Consider the following 9364-nt stretch of genomic DNA (forward strand, 5'->3'; position numbering starts at 1 on the left):
CAAAAGGGTTTGCTTCCCATGTCCTGAAATACATTTGAAACTTTTGGGTTAGGGCTTCATTATTACACTTTAGTTACCAGGAGAGAGTCAGGATGTGCAGACTAATAAACAAGTGTACAGAGGGCGTTCTCTGCATCATAATAGGGCAGCTGGGGAAAACTGCCTTGCAGACCTACTAGCAGCAGGTCACTGCCACATGGCTGGGGAGCCGCCTCTTACCATTCAGTGCTGTCTTTGCCATCCAAGGACACATCATCCCCACATGTTCCCTGCCAAAGGCTGAGCACACAGGGCCCTAAAGTATGAGAAATGTCCTAGGACTTCCTTGTCATTGGACTTTGCCTGTAAGACTTTTCCAGGATCTCGTCCAACCTTTGCAAGACTGTGGGTCACTGCAGGTCACGTCCACTGCTCAACCTGTGCTCTTTCCTTCATCATCTGATGGAGCACACACCCTTTTCCCACTGCCTCAACATGTCCTTTCATGGGTGGCTACCTTAATAGGACCCTTACCCTTTAAACTCTCTAGGCACCTGCTATACCAGCAAAGATGCATGAATGAGATCCGAGACTAACAAAGGTGTAAGTACCAGTATTCATTTCCCCAAATATAGAAAATGTGGGAAATTTAACAAATGTAGGTTTATGTTAAAAAATTGATAAATGGATTAGAATGAAGTTCACACAAGGATATGTTAGAAGATACATAAGGACCAAGTTTAAGATTTATTTTCTTGGTTTACACACTTTGTAAAATAAAAATTGAAAAATATGTATGCTATCATAATACTAAAATTTATTTTCATATTTACTTGTTAAGTCCTTAGCCTTTGACTCCATCTATGTGTATTTATGAAATTGTAATTAATTAATGCATATCATTTCATTGTCTGCTTTTAATAAACATTTGTCATGTGTTCACATAGTTTAAATATTTTCTCAATGATTGCAAAATATCACAGTAGTTCCAAATTTGTCAAATCATTTTTCTATCATGAACTTCTACATTGTTTCCACTTTTTTGGCTAGTATAAATGTTCTGTTATGATCTCTCTTAAAATATTTTGTTCATGTTGAAACTTTTCTGGAGCATAAATTCCCAAGGGAGGGTTACAGAGACACAAGAGTTAATGATCATCATGTCATTTGCTTTATTTGTCTATTTACTTTTCCAAAAGGGTGGTGCCATGCCAGAAAAAGAAAATAAGAATTCCAGGAGCCAGAGATTTAGCAGGGACCCGAGTTCGATCCCAGGTACCAAAAAAAAAAAAGAAAAAATAATTCTAATTTAAGCTTCACCTAGACAGTACTGAGCATTGGGCATTACACTTTTTTTTTTCAACTATTAAATTGTTTTTAAAAATTGTAAACCTTCTTTAACTTGTAATTCTTAATTACTAATGAAGATAAACATTTTCAATGGAGATATTCTAAAGTAAAGAGAGAAAATATATTTAATTAAACAGAACTTTTAAAGATTTGAGTATTTGTGTATTGATTCAGTTATTACCTAATTAAGAAAATGTATTATTTTGATTCAGTTATTATCTAATTAAGAAAATGTATTATTTTCCTTTTGTGTAGGAATACTTGTGAAGGAATGTTTCTTTCTTTCAATGCCAAGTAGCTATTTCTTTTCAGTTCCATAGCATCAAGACAAAGTGAGTCTTATTTTATTTCATTTGTTTTGTGGCACCAGGAATTGAGCCACACTGAGGCCTTTGCACTGAGCTACATTCCCAGTCTCCCCCTTTATTTTTTATTTTTTATTCCGAGACAGGTTCTCCTTAAGTTGCTAAATTTCCCAGCCTAGGCTTGAATCCATGATTCTCCTGCCTCAACCTTCCAGAGTTCTGGGATTACAAGCATATGCCCATAAACCCAGCAACGATGACATATTTTATATGAGCAGATAGAACACATGAATACTGTAGAAAACCATTTAGTATCATTTATTTTCATCTCTATACTCTAGGAAAACAACAGAAATACAGAAAACTGCTTAGAGGTCATATAAGGACATTTCATCCTCCCTCTTGCAAGTGCTCATTTCCAAGGACCAGGTAACAGCTTGTAGGTGGGGGAGCCTCTTTAAAGGCAGGGCAAGCAAGACTGGGGATTTTAGGAGTAGACCACCTAAACCTTGTTTACCTGGGTACCTGCTGCCTTCTTCCAAAGACCCTTCAATTAATTTGTTCAGGGACCTGCATTTTGAAAATTATATCAGGATCTTGCTGAATTTTTAAAAATAAAAGTAGTTCCACTGCTAGCTAGCACTGCTTCTAAAATAAGTTTTCCTAGACTACCCATTGTCTTAATGAAGCAACTTAAATTGAAGTATCCTCCCCAAATCATATAATCACTGACATGTTTCCCTCTGACAGTATTTATTATCCCTTGCTCTACTCCCCAGAAACACTTTGCACACACTTTTATTACTTCACGCTACTGCATTATAGGTAAAGTTCAGATTTGGTACACCTAGCTCTCCTATTAGAAGGAAAGCTCTTAGTAGCAATGTCTTGATTATTATTTTATCCTTTGAAATTTCCAATAAACTAACAAGGGATACATCCCATATGATAGGACTAACATTTTATATGCCATATATAGCAGTATTTGTAACTCCATGAAAATGTGCTATTATTGTCTCCATTTTACTGACAAAGAAATTGAGACCTGAGAAGGTTAAGTAGCTTGCAGAGGGATGCAGTTACTCAGTGGCAGAGCTGGAATTAAAATCAGATGTGTCTGACTCTGGAGTCTTTATTACAACAAACTGGATTACAGCAGAATATAGTACTATCTTTTTTTTCATACTAGAAAGAAAACTTTGACCCATGTGTTTGAGATATTTTAGAATGTCTAATATATTAGGGCTTATAGAGGAATAGATATTCTACTTCTGCTACTCCCATAGAAATTGAACTTATTTGTACATAGGTGCTAATTCCAATGGTCAGTTTTTTTGGGGTTTTTTTGGTACTGGGGATTGAACTCGGGTCCTCGTGCTTGCACAGCAGGCGGCGAAACTACTGAGCTAAATCCCCAGCCCTCCAATGGTCAGTTTTTAAAGTTCACTCAACTAAAGCAGGGTCACTTGTAGAAATGATTAAGAGTCAGTGTATCCTGGCCTTTAATACTTATTTTATAAATTTATAGCTATATATCTTTGCTAAATTAAATAATTTAATGGAGCCTCAGTTTCCTCATTTGAAAAGTAAGGACATAAGACCAATTAGGATATTTACCAAGGTCAAGTAAGATAATTTTAGATTGTAAAAATCTGTGAATGGGATAATGTCTTTATTTTCCACTGCTGGGTGTCCTTTGGTGTAGACAGTCTCTTCAGGCTCTGGTTTCTTGCCTGCTGGAGCACCACATTTCTTTCAAGACTTCTGCAATTCTCTGTATTAGTTGTCCGTTTCCTAAATATGGTGCTCTTATTAAGTGTATGTTTTACTCTGGTTTTTTCTCTCCATAATGTCCTTCCTGAGCAAGATTATTAGAGATGTGATCGAAAAATATGGTGAATAATGATTACAGTAAAAGATACCTTGACATCAATTCCCCTCAAAATGCTTGACCTAGCTGTGAACACACTTATCCCATTGTTCTTGCCTCTTTCTGAAGCTTCTCCAGAAGTCTTTTATGGGTACCTTTAGTTGAGCTGTCATGGCTGCCTTGATGTCCTGAATCCATTTGCCTTTCACGGTCATTTTGACTTTGGGAAAGAACTAGAAGCTGCATGGTGTCAGATCTAGTAAATAAGGTGAATGAGGGCACACTGCAGTGTTTTTGAGTCTGTTTTTCCTTTGGATGGCACTGGAAAGCAACATTCACTATATTTTTGATCATGCCTCATAAAGACATGAAAGAAGACTTCCAGAACTACTTCTGAAAGTGGCAAGAATGATAGGATATGTGTGTTCAAAAAAAGGGGAGTATTTTGAGGGGGATTAAAGGACACTTGTCTTTTATCATAATACATTTTAAAATTTTAAATATTTACTTTACATTTTGGTCACTTCTTGTATTACTAATTTAGTATTAAACATGAAAATGAAAAGTCAAGAAGAGCTCTTACCTTTCAGCCCTGATGTCCGAGTGCACATGTACCAATGCTGGCAGTCAGAGGCAGTAAGGATTTCAGTCATTCACAGGGTGTGAGGGCTACCATTGTTAAAACAGTCTGGATGTAAGGCAGATTTAGGAAGAAAAGGAAGGCATTGGTAGAGGTTATTAGAGGTTGTAAATAAGGAAGAAAGAAGACTGCAGTTTCTGGATAGGGTAAAATTGGAGATGTGAAAGGAGATAGGAAAACTGGAGATGTGTCAATAGAAGGAGAAACCTGACACTGATGATTTTAAGAAAATCTTGATGAAATTCTTTTTACATACATTAGATAGCAAGAGTAATTATAAAAAATATTGTACAAGGTAGAAATAGAATTATTCATCTGGCTGCTAAGATATTTTCTTTTAGCTAAATTTTCCTAGATTTTTTGCTTTTGTATCCAGTTTTATAATTTTAGCACAAATATTGATTATTCTATTACTGATTTTACTGTCAGCTTCTACCGATGAATTGGTTTTTGTATTACTTATTGAGTAGATAACTATGTACCAGACACCATGCTAAATGTTGTTATACATTCACTCATTTAATCTTCACAAAATCCCTCTGTGATAATGGCCTTATTAATGTGTACCTTTGTGGGCCGGGGATTTAGCTCAGTGGTTCCACTGCCTCCCTTGAAAGCTAGTTGGATCTCCAGTACAAAAAAAAAAAAAACAATGTGTACCCTTGTAACCAGTTTCCAACATTTGGTTTACTTTCCTACAAGCCCACATCTGCTGTGCCCTCCAAGCGCCCAATTCTACAAATAATGTCTTTAAGACATTTAAAGTCTTAACCAACACTTTACTCAAAGTCCACTCACTGTCTCGTTCCAAAGCCTCTTCTAAATTTTAGATTTCTGTTTAAATAGCACCACAGTCTCTTTACCAAAATCTGTGTTGATTATCAGTTGCTTTTCAACAAATCACTCCACAACTAGTGTTTGAAAAACGACCCATATTTACCTCTTTGCTTATGATGATCAGGAATCCAGGAAAAGCCTAGCTGGTAGTTCTGGCTCAGGGTTTCTCCCAGGCTGAAGTTAAGTGCTGCCCAGAACAGAGCCTCTCCAGAAACTTGGGAGAGGGTTCTCTTCCAAGCACTCTGCTCTGGATACTCACAGGCCCTGTGAACTTGCTACTGGTGGAGCTATTAGCTACTTGCCACGGTATCTTCTTCACAGTCTGCTCAACATGTGTGGCTGGCTCCTGCTGGATGAAGGTTCTGATGGGGAAAAATGTGACAGAGAACCTGCAAATTAGAGATGATAACCTAATCTCAGTGATGAAACCTCACTGCCTGTGATGTATCGTCTTTGTTACAAGTGAATAATCAATTGTAGCCCACAGTGAAGAGAGTGGAGACTCTCTAAGGCGGGAGCCTTTGAGACTATCTGGAGGAGGCTCATTGCAATGGAAACAGAAGTACAGAGGGAGAAGTCATATGTGGCTGAAGGTGTTCTCAACTTCTGATGACTAGAGTACGCTGTTATAAATATGTTGAATGCTTTGAAACCAGACAACCTACCTGCTAGGGAAATACAAAAATAATATTAATAGCTCCCTTTAAAGACTTCTTTCATAGAGTTAAGCATCTCAGGTATTTTCAGAGGAGTTTGAAGAGGTATATTCTTGTTATTTTTTTCCCATCAAGTCATTACAGAGACATTCAATTCGTATGTATCTAGGAATCTGTCCATTTCTTCTGTGTTTTCCATTTTATTAGAGTACAGGTTCTCAAAGTAGGTATTGATGATTCTCTGGATTTCTGCTGGATTTGTTGTGGCTTCACCTTTTTCATTCTTAATGGCATGGATTTGAGCCTTTTCTTTCTTTTTTTTGATAAGGTTGGCTAAAGGTTTATCGATTTTATTTATTCTTTCAAAAAACCGACTCTTTGATTCATTGATTTTTTTTTGTATTGTTCTCTTAGTCTCCATTGCATTGATTTCTGCTTGGATCTTTATAATTTCCTTTCTTGTACGAGCTTTGGGTTTGTTATGCTCTTCTTTTTCTAGGAGCTTGAGGTTCTGCATTAAGTTATTTAACTGAGTTCTCTCTGTTGTCCTAATATGGGCATTCACTGCTATGAATTTCACACATAGAACTGCTTTCATTGTGTCCCACAGATTCCTGTATGTTGTACTGGCATTATCATTTACTTGTAGAAACTGTCTAATTTCTTCTTTAATTTCCTCTGTCACCCATTGGTTGTTCAGGAGGGTGTTGTTCAATTTTCATGTGTTTGTGGGTGTTTTGCGGTTTCTTATGTTATTGATCACCAATTATATTGCACTAAGGTCTGATAATATACAGGGGATAACTTCGATTCTTTTACATTTACTTAGATATGTTCTATGAGCTAGTATGTGATCTGTTTTGGAGAATGACCCGTGCACAGCTGGAAAGAATGTGTATTCTGATTTTGTGGGGTGGAACACTCTGTAAACATCTATGAAGTCCATTTGGTCAATAGCTTCGTTTAGTTCTAGAATTTCATTGTTAATGTTTTTCTAGTTGATCTGTCTATTTGTGATAGAGGGGTGTTGAGGTTCCCCACTACAACTGTATTAGTGCTTATTTGATTTTTCATGTCTATTAATATTTGTTTTGTATATTTGTGGGCATTTGTATTTGGTGCATACATATTTAGGATTGTCATCACTTCCTCTTGGATTGTTCCTTTCACAAGGATGTAGTGACCATCTTTGTCTCTCTTAATTAGTTTTGGTTTGAAATCTACTTTGTCTGCAAATAAGATTGCTACACTTGCTTTTTTTCTGGGTTCCTGTCACATGGAGAACTGTTTTCCATCCTTTTACTTTCAGTTTATGGATTTCCTTTTGAGTTAGGTGTGTTTCTTGTATATAGCATATTGCTGGGTTTTGCTTCTTAATCCATTCTGCCAGTCTATTTCTTTTGATTGGTGAATTGAGGCCATTATCATTGATAGTTATAATTGACAGATATTGACTCATCCTTGTCATGATGTTTTACTCTTGTTGGCTCTTTTATTTCTTATTTTCCCCCCTTTTGCTTTAGTGTTTTACCTTGCATGGTGCCTTCTCCCTGCTGGGCGTCATGGAATTGTGACCTTCATTGTCTTTTTCTAGGATATTGCTTAAAATTGTTTGGAGGGCTGGTTTGGTGTTCATGAAATTTCTCAGGTGTTCTTTGTCATGGAAGTATCTAATTTCCCCATCGATTTTGAAAGATAATTTTGCCGGATACAACAGTCTAGGTTGAAAGTTATTTTCTTTTAGGGCTTGAAATGCTTCACTCCAGGCTCTCCTTGATTTGAGGGTTTGTGTTGAGAAATCTGCTGTCATTCTGATGGGCTTTCCTTTGTAAGTGATTTGTTTATTTTCTCCATCTGCCTGTAGAATTTTGTTCTTCTGTTGGGTTTCTGGGATCTTGACTATTATATGTCTAGGTATAGATTTCTTTTGGTCATGGCTGGATGGAGTTCTATATGCCTCACTTCTCTGTATGTCCAATTCTCTACCTCTGTCTGGGAAGTTTTCTACTATTCTGTGAACAGTTTTTTATGTCAATTGTACTTTCTCCTGTTTTTTCTTGGACTCCTATCAGTATTATGTTATTCTTCTTTGCATCATCTAGCAGATAGCTGTTGGACTGATTTCTCATGGTCCCTTACTATCTTTAAGAAATCTCTGTTTTCATGGTCCTTAACCTCAATCCTGTCTTCTATATCTGATATTCTGTCTTCAGATTCTCTTAGTCTGCTCTGCATGCTTTCAATGGAGTTTTTAATCTCCTGAATATCTGTTTGAATTTATTTCATGGATTCCATTTCTTTCTTATGTTGAGCGATCATGTTTTCCATTTCTTTCTTATGCTGGGCATTCATGGCTTCCAGCATGTTTCTGATCTCATCTATTTTCTCATCTGTTTCTGCTCTAGAGCTTCTAATCATGTCTTTCACTGTGCTCACCATGTCCATATTTATCTGGGAGATTATTTCTGTTTTGAAATTTTCTAGAGCCTCATGCATCTGCTTTGTTACTTCCTGTGCTCTCAGTTCAGGGTGTCCAAGTGGTTGCTTATCAGACTTTTCCACCTCATTTCCCCCAGAATTTCCTTTTTGTGGTGTGGAAGCCTGCATTTGTGCCTTGCTTAAGTGTCTTCTCATTTTTGTTTTTGTACTGTCCTTGATTTAATTCCTGAGTTGATATTTCAAGATTGCTTAATGTAGGTATCTTTGTTGCTTGTGTTTAAAACCCTTGTGGAATGATTGCTTTTCAGAGGTGTCTTCTAGATATAGCTTGTGTTTGGGTTTTGAGACTCTAATGACTCTGAAGCTATTATATTTTTCTTATACCAGGAAGGAAAACTAATTAGATCAATCACAACATGTTAGCCCAAATGACATAGTCAGCAATACCATAGCATCAAGCACAATTTAGAAAATGACAATTTGTGGTAGTTATTAATCTATCACTTTTGGGCCAGGGATTTAGCTCAGTGGTTTCGCCGCCTGCTGTGCAAACGCAAGGACCTGAGTTCTATCCCTGGTACAATAAATAAATAAATAAATAAATAATCTATCACTTTTAACTATGTGAGTTAAATTAAAACCAAGGACCAACCCAACATAATTTTATAATGAATAAATTCTTCAATATAGCATCTTTCCCCTTCAGGGTAGGGAGTTAAAAGGAGTTGGGGAGGGAGGGACAGGTAGAAAGAACAGGTAAGATTAGTGATGAGGCCCGAAGACACAGAAAGATCACACAAACTCTAAGAAGTTGTTAAAGGCAAGAGAAAATGGCAGAATGAAAGAACAAAGATGTGAATAGAATCACCTAACAGCAACAGGGAGGCTAGATACCAAATTTACTTTCCTTTAAACCTAATGATAATCAAGAGAAGGAAGAAGAGAAGAAAAGAACAGTAAGGGAGAAATCCAAATTCAGTGTAGAAAGGAACAAATGGGGAGATGAGGGGTAATGTGGGACAGTGAGAGAATGAGAGAGAGAGAGAGAGAAAGAAAAGATAAAAGAAAGAAAAGTAAAAATCTGAAGAGTAGAAAAAAGTAAAAATTAAGAATTAAAAATAAGAGAAAAAATTTTTTTTTCTTTTTTTGCAAATAGTAAAAAATAGAAATTATGGACCTCCTTCAGGGTATGTCTCTGCTGTCACAGTAGGCAACGTAGGAATCCCTGTGCATATACAAGTCAATGAGTCTCAGCAAGCCAGCAGCAGACCAAGTACAGTGGTCTGAT

This window comes from Heterocephalus glaber, unplaced genomic scaffold (genome assembly GCF_053883595.1).
Source record: "Heterocephalus glaber isolate CG9 unplaced genomic scaffold, H.glaber_assembly_v1.0 deba00001523, whole genome shotgun sequence".
Lineage (NCBI taxonomy): Eukaryota > Metazoa > Chordata > Mammalia > Rodentia > Bathyergidae > Heterocephalus > Heterocephalus glaber.